At 51.8% G+C, this 12,858-nt stretch overlaps 1 long non-coding RNA gene across 1 annotated transcript in view; it reads right to left on the reverse strand.

The window, feature by feature from the left end:
- The window catches only part of LOC146180984 (uncharacterized), a 32,946-nt gene that overhangs the window by 17,650 nt on the left and 2,438 nt on the right, over positions 1-12,858 (reverse strand). The gene's annotated exons all lie outside the window — the stretch shown is intronic.

The raw sequence follows: 12,858 nt of genomic DNA on the forward strand, positions 1-12,858 counted from the left end.
TGCTCACATTGATATGCTATAAATGAAGCAAACGAACAGTAGAGAGGTAAAGAAGGCGCCCTATACCCGCGCTAATGATGGCTTTTCTACACAAAAAATAAAAAATAAAATAAAAAGGAAAATGTATCCGTCTACTCACTGACCACAGTTGAGCCACCGTTGTTCCCCTGCGCGGAGTGCTGACAGAAATGTGGGATAAAATCTTTTAAAAAGCGCGTCGTGACCGCCATTTCCACCGACTCGGAGATGACGACAAGGTCGCAAAAGATACTCATGCGGCGAGGAGTACTTGTTGTAATTAAACTTGATTACACTGTGGATGGGCGACGGCATAGCTCGGCTAAGCCTGGTTATGCAAGCGAAAGCTTTGTGATGTTTGGTTATTCTGTGGTAAGCCAGGTTAGAAACATATAAGCGTGAACCTACTTTACAGAGAGAAAGCACGGTAAGACACGGGTCGCTGTAGTTTAATTCCTCCTTGTCTGTGAACGTCAAGGAAACGCAGCCAAAGCACTGATTCTGGCTCGCGACTCTTCCGTGGCTGTCTGGAAACCTCTTGGCCACCACAGCCAAGTCTAGACGACAGGAAAGTGTCGAAGCTATTATCAAGGAGGAGGTCCCAGGAGGCGAGCGAGATGGCCAGCGGTGGTGGGGGACGAAAAGGGCATGTGGGTGGTTGGAAGACTGTGTGGCGTTGTGTCAAACAATGTTGTACATTTGTGGAGATATGTGCTAGTACGGATAACGTGTGCTAGGTGCGTGAAAAAAATGCTTAACCCGCTGCTTAACCAAATGTGGAGCGAAACGTTTGGCTGTGGGTGACCGAGGGCTGCATCGAACTCAACCAGCTTCCGTTGAAAGCATCAAAGTTCACTGGCGTTCTATGCACAACCCATTTTCATGCTTGTTATGAACGAGCCTGCGTGGCATATAGGGGTAATGTGAGGCTCCAGCTGACTGGCGCAGTGAAGCTTGCGCTTCAAAACAAATTGTATGCAAACTGGAAGAATGGATGTGGGTAAAGGGGAGTAGACATAATCCATGGCCATGAGCCTTCCCATTCAATAAAGCGCATTCAATCAATCAACTAGAAGAATAGAAGGTCATCTGCTGCGCACGCCGAACGTGCTACTCGTGTGTCACTCGAAGTTGAATTACCGCGCGTATAAGCTTTGCTCGACGAGGCTAGTAAATTTTTCGCTTAAATAGAAATTTTTGTCTCGCATGGAAGCCGCACCAGCCGTCAGGTGCCAAGCCTTATAATAAGCTATTGGGTTTATACGTCCGACGATGTGAATAGGTTTGGTTTAGTTTGTGGGGTTTAACGTCCCAAAGCGATTCAGGCTATGGGAAACGCCGTAGTGAAGGACTCCGGAAATTTCGACCACCTGAGGTTCTTTAACGTGCTCTGACATCGCACACCACACGGGCGCTTTGCTTTTCACCTCTATCAAAAAGCGGCCGCCGAAGCCGAGATTCGATCCCCCATTCTTGGACACAGTAGCCGAGCGCCGTCACCACTGCACCACCTTGGCGGGGCGACAATTTGAATAGGTCACCGGGGGAAGCATTTATTGCCAGTTGTACTGAAGGTGGGGGTGGAGCTCCCTACATGATAATTGGGAGCGCTTCAATTGTAGGGAGGGCCCTCTTGGAGTTTAACGTCCCAAAGCCACTCAGGCTATGAGAGACGCCGTAGTGGAGGTTTTCTGAAGTTTCGGCCACCTTGGCATCTCTAACGTGCACTGACATCGCACAGCACATGGGCTCATTGTTTTTCACTTCCATTGAATAGTCGCTGAAGCCGGCATTCGATCCCGCATCTTTGGGAACAGTAGGCGAGCTCCGTTACCACTGCGCCACCCCGGCGGGGTTAGGGGACACTGAATGAGCGAGGGGACGAAGGTGTGAGTGAAAGAAGAGGTCTTGTAAGGGCGGTCTTTAGTATAATTTCGACCACCTCTGGCTATTATTATATTTGGGGCTGGCGTGGCTCAGCCCACCGCTGACGCCAGTTATTACATGCGGCTCGCAGCCCCATCAGTAGCGTCGGCCTGACGGCTCCGTGACTCGGCGGACGACATCAACGGTCCCAGCAAAGACGAGGCGTCTTCTAACAAAACAAACGTTTAATACATCATCATGAAGGAACGGGCAGAGAAGCGACACGCTCACACAGCTGTGTCTGGAGTCGTCACTGCGAGGCCTCCCAACTAGTCCCTGTCGCAGCTGAGTCTGCTGCTGCTTTTTATAGGCTTGTCAGTTCAGATGGAAAGGGAGAGCCTGCAAGTCCGAACAAGACGAGATGACACAATCATCGGAGGCGCGACAGAATCTCCTCCACCTCATGCAGACGGGCGAGGGCAACGCACTCTCCCTCGAGCGCCGCGCTTGGCCAGCGTTTACACACACACGCACGCACGCACACAGCAGGGCAGGGGGCTGCACCTGCTGTCCGAAGGGATTGGGATGTTGCTGCTAGCCGGGGTCGTCCGACTCTGCTTCTCTTGAGCCCAAACAGCCAGAAGGCGTCCTTGGCAAGTTCTGGTTCCCAAGGCACTCTGCAGCTTGTCTTCGGGAGAGTTTTCTGACAACCCACAAAGTCACAACCACGCTAAAAACAACCGTTCAGCCAGCAAGCACGGCACAAACTTCACTAAGTTGTGCCAGGCTATTTCCCTCTTATGCCCCCATCTATAATAAAGGGCAGCTCAGCAGCATGCACTTGGAACGCGTCCACAAACTTGAAAATTGCGCTTTCGAAAACACAACTTTCAAACAAAGATAATACAATACAATATGTTTAAAATCTTATGCCAGGAAGAAAACCACCAACAAGTGAAAACAGGCTTCTTCTCACGTTAGGGCTCCGACTTAAGACATCGGCGTTACCTTTGAGATCACCCTTTTAACTGGAGCTCCGGCGGTCCGTTTCGTGGAACAACCTTACCTTCCTGTTTTTATGCAAAGAAACATACGAGCACGAGTCACACGCTTTTCTAAACATCCTATCCCTCTCCTTACGTTTTGCGCACCAGTCACGCATTTTCTCGGCACGGGCGCATTTGTGCATTTGGGATAGTCGCTTTCTTTTTCGCGATAGGTTCAACTTGCTCCATTCTTTCTCGCGCCTGCCATTCCGTCTTTTTTTCTACGGCAGCACTGGAACGCAGGATTTCTGCTTTCTGTTCGCAATCTTTTGAATTTCCTCTCCTTACGATGGCAGCATTCTTTCTCGCGCCTGCCTTTCCGTGTTTTTCGTCGGCAGCACTTGAATATTCTCTTTCTACTTTCTTTTCACGCCCTCTCCGACAAGCTAGCGGTAAGCGGAGGTAGTAGGGCACCGGTGTCGTCAAAGTGTGGCGCTGCGTATGCATCGCGGCCAGCCGCGCATGACTCACTTTCAGTCAAGTTCGAACAACCGCTCATGCCAGCCCCCAAGCTTCCGACGCTTCAGCGGAGAGAAGAGCTACCAACTTCTGTGCCCAACTGTCTCGCTTGAAGCGTTTACTTCTGCAGACACTCTCGAAGTCTGCCAAATACTGTGCCATATCTTCGGCGATGAGGAACGGTGGTGGACCGTCTCGCGGTATCCAATCGTTACATTGCATGGCATTGAAAGCTTTAAGCTTTTCCACGCTCATTCCAGGTGCTGAGATCTCCAGCTGCATCAGTTTCTTTACGCGGGCGTCCCTTTTCTCGTGACGTTCCCTACGTTCACGTTAATCTTTCTCGTGACGTTCCCTACGTTTATGTTTCTCTTTCTCGTGACGTTCCTTACGTTCATGTTCCTCTTGACGTTCGTCAATGATATTGCAGCAATGTTATCTTACTGGCGCCGCCATGTGGCGAGCTCGGGAGACTGGCACGCACTCGTCTTCTTGGCTCTCGGTGCTCGCCCGCCAGTCAGTTCCGTGCCTTATCTTGCCGGTGCTTTACTTAGCTGTGAGTAAACCTGCTGAACCAGTTTCACTGGCTTCTGTGGCATTTTTGGTGGAACTTCTGGGTAGATCCCATGTACGAAGAGCCTCTGGTTGCCCCCTACGCCCATCTACACACCGTGGACACGACACCTGTGCACAAGGCGAGCCGTCGTTTTAGAGGCTTAGCTCCAGAGTGTGGTCCTCTTGTTTCCCCACCACGAACCACGATGACTACAGCGGCAATCCAGACAATTCAGTTTCCCGTGAGTGCGCAGCTGCTGATCTGCCATACTCCACGTATGCCCACGCCGTTCCATGGCGACAAGTTCGAAGACGTTGAGGACTGGCTGAGCAGCTATGATCGGGTCGCTGTGTTTAATGCGTGGGAAGAGGAGCGGAAATTGCAGAATGTTTATTTCGCACTAGAGGATGTCGCCAAGATGTGGTTCGAAAACCATGAGGCTACCATTTCCACCTGGCAGGATTTCCGGCGGCAGCTGCTCGCAACATTCGGCAACGATGCAAGAAAAGAGATGGCCGAACTCGCTCTACAGTCCCAAGCAAAGCAGCCTAATGAAAACGTCGCCATGTTTGTAGAAGAAATGACTCGCCTTTTCAACCGGGCGGATCCTTCCATGTTGGAGGTAAAGAAGGTGCGCCACCTTATGCAAGGCGTCAAGGAGCAGTTGTTCGTTGGCCTTGTACGTGACCTTCCACGTACTGTGGCTGATTTTACGAAAGAAGCAACAAGCATTGAGCGTGCCTTGAATCAGCGATTTGTACATTTTGATCTCTCTGCGAACATCGTTGCCGTAGACTTCCGTTTGCCAATGGCTGGAACCGACAAGGAAGCCCTTCGTCAGCTAACTCGAAGCATCGTGCGCGAAGAGCTGCAAAAGCTGCCCTCTCTCGAACAACATCCACGTGTTGGGGGCATCTCGGATATTGTGTGCGAAGAGCTCCATCAAGCAGTGCCATCAGTACCGTCACCCCAGCCGCCTGCGCCACAGATCATGACGTACAGCGACGTGTTGCGTACCCCTGCGCCTGAACCATCAGCACCCTGCAACCCTGCTTTTCCCGCTCATCCTCCACCCCAATATCCAGTTTCGACTGGTGTGCCTGACAATCGACCACCCATTCGCAAAGCACACGCGTGACGCACGTCGGACAATCAACCTTTGTGCTTTCATTGCGGCAAAGCCCGTCTCGTACTGCGCCACTGCCCGTACCGTCGGAGGGCTTGAGCGGATTTTCACCGGATGCCCCCGGCCGCGCTATGGCGAACGGCCTCGGGACATCGAAAAATACCTCAGCGACAACGTCCCACCTGCGTCCCTCCAGCGACGCCAGTCCAGGTCACCATCGCCGCGACACTTTTCCTCCAGTTGCCGTTCTTCCTTCAGCGCAGTCCCCAAGTCCGCGCCAAACTGAAGACGGCGACCCTCGGGGGTAGTGCCGCCATCGATGAACACTACGACCTTCATCCTCCGCTCACCGATTAGATCACACACACCGACCTCCGACCCTTGGCTCCGACCAACAGTCCGACCACTTTTCGACGATCGCCGAAGCGTTCCTCCGACGCCCCCAATCGACGCACCGCACGACCACCAAGTCCAACGACCTCACGGCGATCCCAGAAGCTTACCTTCGACGCCACAATTCGACGCAACGAACGACCCGTCAGGCCGACGATCCCTGACACGCCGCACTTTGTCGACGGTGAGCTACATTCCGCCGAGATACCGATCGTCGTTGACAACCACAACACGACTGCCCTTGTAGATACCGGCGCTGATTTTTTGCGTTATGAGTCATGGCCTTGCTACCATTCTGCGAAAGGTCCTGACTCCTTGGCACGGAGCCCTGATAAGGACAGCCGGAGGGCATGTGGTAACGCCGCTCGGAGTGTGCGCCGCTCGCGTCGAGATTCACCACGTAACTTTCTCGTGTTGCTTCGTTGTGCTAGCAGAGTGCTCCAAGGACCTGATTCTCGGCCTTGATTTTCGTAGAGAAAACGACGCAATCATCGACCTCCGTGACTTCATGGTGACTTTTTTCACTCACCGCGCAATTTCCGACGAGCACACAAAGCACAGCGACGACTGCACAGACAGGCCAGTTTTCCGAGTGTGCGACGACCATGTCACTCTACCTCCACGCACCAGCTTGTTTGTTACAGTGCAGTGCGACAACCCCCCCCCCCCCCCCCCCGCCTTTCAAGGCCTCGCGAAAACGAACGTGAATTTATTGTTGAGCCTACAAGTCTGCGTCGCTCGGGGGGTCTTTGCCTTGAGAAATAAACGAACTGAACTGCTTTTAGCGAACTTTAGTGCCGAATACCGCCATTTACCGCAAGGTACAGCTATCGCTTATTTTGACGAGGTCAGTGCGTCATCCACCCATTGCGCCCTTTCGCTGGCCAACGAGAACCCTCCCGAGAGCACTGGACATACCGTTCAAACCGACGTGAATCCTGCTTTGTCTCTTACCCAGAAACGCCGCCTTCAAGCAATTCTGGACACTTACCGTGACTGCTTTGCCGTCACTTCCAAAGTGAAACAGACGTCAGTAGCCAAACATCGAATTATAGTTGATCCCACCGAGCGCCCTATCCGCCAACACCCCTACCGAGTATCGGCGAAAGAACGAGAGGCTATTCGGGCGCAGGTTGATGAAATGCTCCGCGATGATGTGATCCAGCCATCCACAAGCCCATGGGCGTCACCAGTTGTGCTGGTCGCTAAAAAGGACGGAACACTCAGACTTTGCGTCGACTATAGCAGGCTTAACAAAATTACGAAAAAGGACGTCTACCCATTGCCTCGAATCGATGACTCGTTCGACCGACTCCGCCACGCCCCATACTTTTCATCGCTCGATCTACGCAGTGGGTACTGGCAGATCGAAGTCGACGAACGTGATCGAGAGAAGACCGCATTCATTACTCCTGACGGACTGTACGAATTTAAGGTGCTTCCCTTCGGTTTGTGTTCCGCTCCCGCAACCTTTTAAAGAATGATGGACACTGTCCTAGCCGGCCTGAAATGGCAGACGTGCCTCGTCTACCTTGACGGCGTTGTCATTTTCTCTGCGACCTACGAAGAGCACCTCAAACGATTGACGGCTAAATGCCATCCGCGGGACCGGACTCTCACTAAAACCAGAAAAATGCCACTTTGCATTCCAACAGCTCAAGTTTCTGGGTCACATAGTGAGTGCTGAGGGAATTAGCCCTGATCCATAGAAGACGGCTGCCGCAGCTGCTTTCCCTACTCCCACTGATAAAAGTTCCGTGCGTCGGTTTTTGGGCCTCTGTGCATATTACAGGAGATTTGTGCGCGACTTCTCCCGAATAGCGGAACCATTGACTCGTCTAACAAAGGACGACCAGCCTTTCATCTGGGCCAACGAGCAGCCAAGGGCCTTCGAGGAGCTTCGCAAGCGCCTTCAAAAAACGCCTGTACTTGTCCACTTCGACGAGGAGGCCGACACAGAATTGCATACCGACGCCAGTAACATTGGCCTCGGTGCAGTTCTCGTTCAGTGGCAAGAAGGCGTTGAGCGGGGAATTGCTTACGCCAGCCGCACCCTGTCCCGTTCCGAAGCGAATTACTCTACTACCGAAAAGGAGTGCCTTGCAGTTGTGTGGGCGGTAACAAAAATTTCGGCCGTATTTGTATGGTCGGCCGTTTAGGGTGGTCAGCGACCACCACTCACTCTGTTGGTTAGCGAACCTTAAAGATCCTTCAGGCCGGTGAGCTCGCTGGAGTCTCCGCTTACAGAAGTTCAACGTCACTATTGTGTACAAATCCGGCAAGAAGCACTGTCACGCTGACTGCCTATCCCGAGACCCTATCCCGTGTTCGTCAATTGAAGCAGATGACTCCGTTTTTCTCGGCGCTCTCACGACGCCAGATCTCGCTCAACAGCAGCGAGACGACACCGAACTGCGGCCCCTCATCGATTATCTCGAAGGAACCGCCTCACCTCCGCCTCGCCTTTTCACGCGTGGCCTGTCGTCGTTCTGCTTGCGTGACGGCGTCCTCTACAAGAAAAACTACGCTTTCACAGACATTCAGTATCTGCTGGTTGTCCCAACGCCGCTCCGTACCGACGTTTTGCAGGCATGCCACGACGAGCTTTCTGCCGGACATCTCGGTTTTTCTTGCACCTTGGCATGAGTACAACAAAAGTACTACTGGCCCAAGCTTGCCGCTACGGTTCAGCGCTATGTTAGGACGTGCCGTGATTGCCAACGTCGGAAGATACCACCTGTCAAGCCGGCCGGCCTGCTGCAGCCTATCGTTCCTCCGCGAGTACCTTTTCACCAAGTCGGTATGGACTTGCTCGGCCCATTTCCTACGTCATCATTGGGCCACCGGTACATTATAGTCGCCACAGATTATCTAACCCGCTATTGTGAGACGAAAGCTCTTCCCAGCGGCACGTCTACTGATATTGCGAACTTTTTCATCTTTAATCTAGTCCTTCGTCATGATGCCCCTGCGATCGTTTTAACTTACAGAGGCACGGCATGTACTTCTGCTCTAACCCAGGAAGCGATGCGGCTCAGTGGCACTTGTCATCGCAGAACAGCAGCTTACTACCCTCAGACGAATGGCCTTACTGAGCGACTCAATAAGACCATCGCTGATATGTTTTCCATGTACGTCGACGAAGACCATAAGAACTGGGACCAGATACTACCGTATGCAACATTTGCGTATAACACTGCAGTACAGGAAACGACCCGCTTCACACCGTTCCGCTTGGTGTACGGTCGCGAGGCTGTCACCATGCTGGACGCAATGCTACTGCCAGATGTTGCCCACCCATCGATTGCCCATGCCGACCAGTTCGTGCAGCATGCCGAGGCCGCTCGCCAGCTGGCTAGACTGAGAGTCCGGACACAGCAAGTTAAAGATGCTCGACGTTATAAGCTTCGTCACAGGGAGATAATTTACAACCCTGGCGATTAGGTTTGGATGTGGACACCTGTTCGCCAGCGGGGTCGCTCCGAGAAGCTTCTACTTCGGCCCGTACGAAGTACAAAGCAAACTCAGCGACGTCACCTACGAAGTGATCCCGCAAGGAACTGTTCGCTCATCCCGACGGCAAGCACAATCGGAAGTCGTACATGTCGCCAGGATGACGCCCTTCTACTCCCTCTAGGTCATGCTGCACGTGTGTTTTTTTGCTTCCTTTACCTGCTTTATGTGAACGCGGCATCCTCACCGACTACCGTTATCCTCGACCTCGCCACCCGGCATCGGGACGATGCCTTTTCCACCGGGAGGGGCAATGCCGCAATGTTATCTTACTGGCGCCGCCAAGTGGCGAGCTCGGGAGGCTGGCACGCGCTCGTCTTCTTCGCTCTCGGTGCTCGCCCGCCAGTCGGTTCCGTGCCTTATCTTACCGGAGCTTTACTTAGCTGTGAGTAAACCTGCTGAACCAGTTTCACTGGCTTCTGTGACAATATCAAGGCATTCCGAAAGCTCGTCATCTTCAGCTTCCAACGCAAGAACAGCCTTTTACACTTCTGGCTTTCTGAGTTTGTCTGGCAAATTCAGACCCAACTCCTTCGCAAGCTCCAGCAATTTCGGTTTGCGCAACGACATCAAATCCAAATCCATGGCTGTTCTGAGTTCTGCCTTCTCTACTACCCACTATTGCGTTGCTGCAAATTAACCCAGCAACAACGACAACACAATTACCAGCTCCGTTTTCAACCTAACAAAAGCCTGGCAAAACTCAGTAGAAGCAAGTCCCGCACTCACCAAACCTCGCAGCCAAGAATCCAGAGCAGTCACTCCGCTGCAGGCAACCATTCATCACACAGGGCTCGTTGCACTGCTCCCGGCTTTCCGCTGAGCTGCTTGTTGCACGGGTCACGCCTGGGACATCTCAGCTCTTCCCACCAGATGTTGCACCTCGGTCAGGCCTGACTCATCTCACCAACCACGGTCACGGCTTGGTCGTCGTCGATCCACCGCTGATCACCAGTTGTTGGACGACGGTCTCATCTGGCTTGTCTGACTCGTCCCACCGACCACGGTTACGGCTTGGTCGTCTCACCGCTGCTTGCCAGTTATTAGATTTGGGGCTCGCGTGGCTCATACACTGCTGATGCCAGTTATTACATGCGGCTCCGTGACTCGGCGGACGATATCAACGGTCCCAACAAAGTCTTCTAACAAAACAAACGTTTAATACAACATCGTGAAGGAACGGGCAGAGAAGCTGACCCGGAGAGAATACCGACACGCTCACACAGCTGGTGTCTGGCGTCGTCACTGCGACGCCTCCCAAGTAGTCTCTGCCGCAGCGGAGTCTGCCGCTGCTTTTTATAGTCTTGTCAGTTCAGAGGGAAAGGGAGAGCCCGCAAGTCCCAACAAGACGAGATGACTCAATCGGAGGCGCGACAGAATCTCCTCCACCTCCTGAAGACGAGCGAGGGTGACGCATTCTCCCTCGGGCGGCGGGCTTAAGGGAGAATGCGTCACTTCCCTTTGTTGGAACCCCTACCTTCAGTAGGGGTTCCGAAATGTCAACCATCTATTTTGACAAGTGGTCAGTGACCCTACAGAATAAATATTTATAATGGTTTACTCACATTGAAACAATATGCTCGCAGGCTTCATGCACTCTTGGTTACTTACGGAGAAATTTACAATCATCACCACCCAAATCAGACAGCTCGCATTCCAGACCTATGTTCGTCCAAAACTAGAATACGCTTCATCCATCTGGCACCCTTCACAAGCTACCTCGCTAATAATCTGGAGGCCATCCAAAATCGTGCCGCGCGATTTATCATGTCACAGTACTCACGTGAAACCAGCATCACAGAACTAAAACGAACTCTTTCCCTCCCAAGCCTTCAATCACGCCGCATTTTATCACGTCTCTGCCTCCTTCATTCTTTTTTTTTACCATCCTCACAACCGGCCCCCTCTCCGGCAACCTCCCTCAAGAATGTCCCGTCGACTTAATCACAGTCACCCGTTAAATCTGATTTTTGGCCGCACTGCAGCAATGAATAACTCTGTTTTTCCAGATGCAATAGCCCAATGGAATGCTCTACCGGACGTTATTGCTTCATGCAAAGATGGTGAAATTTTCCGAGCAAAACTAGCGAGTCACATTCAGTGTTCTATTTGACAATGCACACTAGTCTGTTCTTGTATATTTTGTTAATGTTTGCTTGTGGCTCCTGCAAGCCCATTGGGATATATGCGGTACCATCCTATTTTCATCATATCCGAAACCCCGGCCGTACGTAGCTCCGCCTTTGGCATGCATGCCATTCCTGATCTTCGCCACTGTGTTATACAGGCTTGTGCAGGGTAAACAAGTGGCAGTGCATGCCTGTGCTGCAATGTGCGAAAGTGCTAGACGCAATGGCGCCTTAAACCCTTACGGAAATCCCATATCTGCTTCAGATATGGAACATATGCTGCCAGATACAAATCTATAAGGCAGCAAATAAGTCCTTATCTGGGCCAGATAAGGTCATATATGTGCAAAATGTTGCCCTTATATGGCTCAGATTTGGCCATATCATGCAACATATAATCCATATCTGAACGGCTAACGGGACCTTATATGGCTTGATCAGGGCATATATGGTATCCTCGCGACCTTATGTGGCCTGATAAAGGGCATATATGGCATCATCATGACCTTATATAGACAGACCAGGGCCATATGCCTGGCATCAACAGGACTTTATATAACCTCATCGGGGCCTTAATTATGTAGGTGCCATAGTTATTGTATATTAGCAATATATGGCCTTCGTCTACCTTCTGCAAATAACCAATATTGGCATCATGTGGTCGAGCTTCAATTTTTCTACACTCAGCTTGGCCTGCATGTTAATTGTATCCAATTTAGAAAATAGCTACGACTCATATTTCAAATATTCTGCACATTTCGCTGCACTATAATTATTACTCCATGTGTTCCTTAATCCAGGAGGGCGCTGGGTTATATACATGCTCCTCTTTCCGCCTATACTAACTCGCATTTCATTTAAAATGCGGCCGCAGTCCGGTGCACAAAAGCATGGTCGGTTAAGTTGAGCAATTCAAAATATCAAGGAAATGATGGCAGTTCAGTATACGGCCCCCTCCGCGCTGTCAGACGGTGACTCACCCTCAGAGACGGCTGGCGGTTGCTTCGTCGAGGGCCGCAGTGGCTAGACAGTGACTCCTCCTCTCCCGCGTTCCCCTCTTCCCTCTCAGACAGCGGCGGCCCCTGCGTCACTGGCTCGCATTTCATCTCTCCTCCTCGCTGCCACGTTCTATACCGCGTAGGCCTCGCGCTCTCTGTTTTGTGTGTGCTTGCTTCTTTCCCCTTCCCCTTTCAACTCTGTGCGCCTAAGCACTTGGTATCTCGTTCCTTTTCGGTGGCAGACATCGGAGTTCGGTGCAACTGGCGGGCGTGCTGCATGTTGTGTATGCTGGTGTGGGTGCGTGTGCCAGCGCCTGTTCGCTATTAGCTGTGTGCGTGTAACAAAAATGCGACAGCAAACCTACAAGAGCTTCAGTCTGACCGTCGGCACAGAGGAAATTACTGTGTCCCACTGCGGGTGGAAGCTGCCTCCCCAGCCTTGGCAGCGAACCTGATGGTCAATAGAGCTTTTCGGGGATTCTGCGCTGGGTGGCCCGGCCAAATCTTCACCATTGTGTCGGATCGCACCCTCATCGTGCTGCCTCAACTTCCCGCCCGATCACCAAAACCGTGAGCGTGAGACTTCTTGTCGGGAACTAGCACTTGCCAGCCTCAGGATATTGTTCACTTTATTATTTTGATGGAAAATTAATTTTCCAATCATTAAATTGGATGGTAATTGCCAGTATGTGATATTTTTCCGTACATTTCATTGCTAATTTGTCTTTCGCTCTAGCAATTTTGACAAATTTCA

Source organism: Amblyomma maculatum, chromosome 8 (genome assembly GCF_055883805.1).
Source record: "Amblyomma maculatum isolate TAMU_Amacu chromosome 8, ASM5588380v1, whole genome shotgun sequence".
NCBI lineage: Eukaryota > Metazoa > Arthropoda > Arachnida > Ixodida > Ixodidae > Amblyomma > Amblyomma maculatum.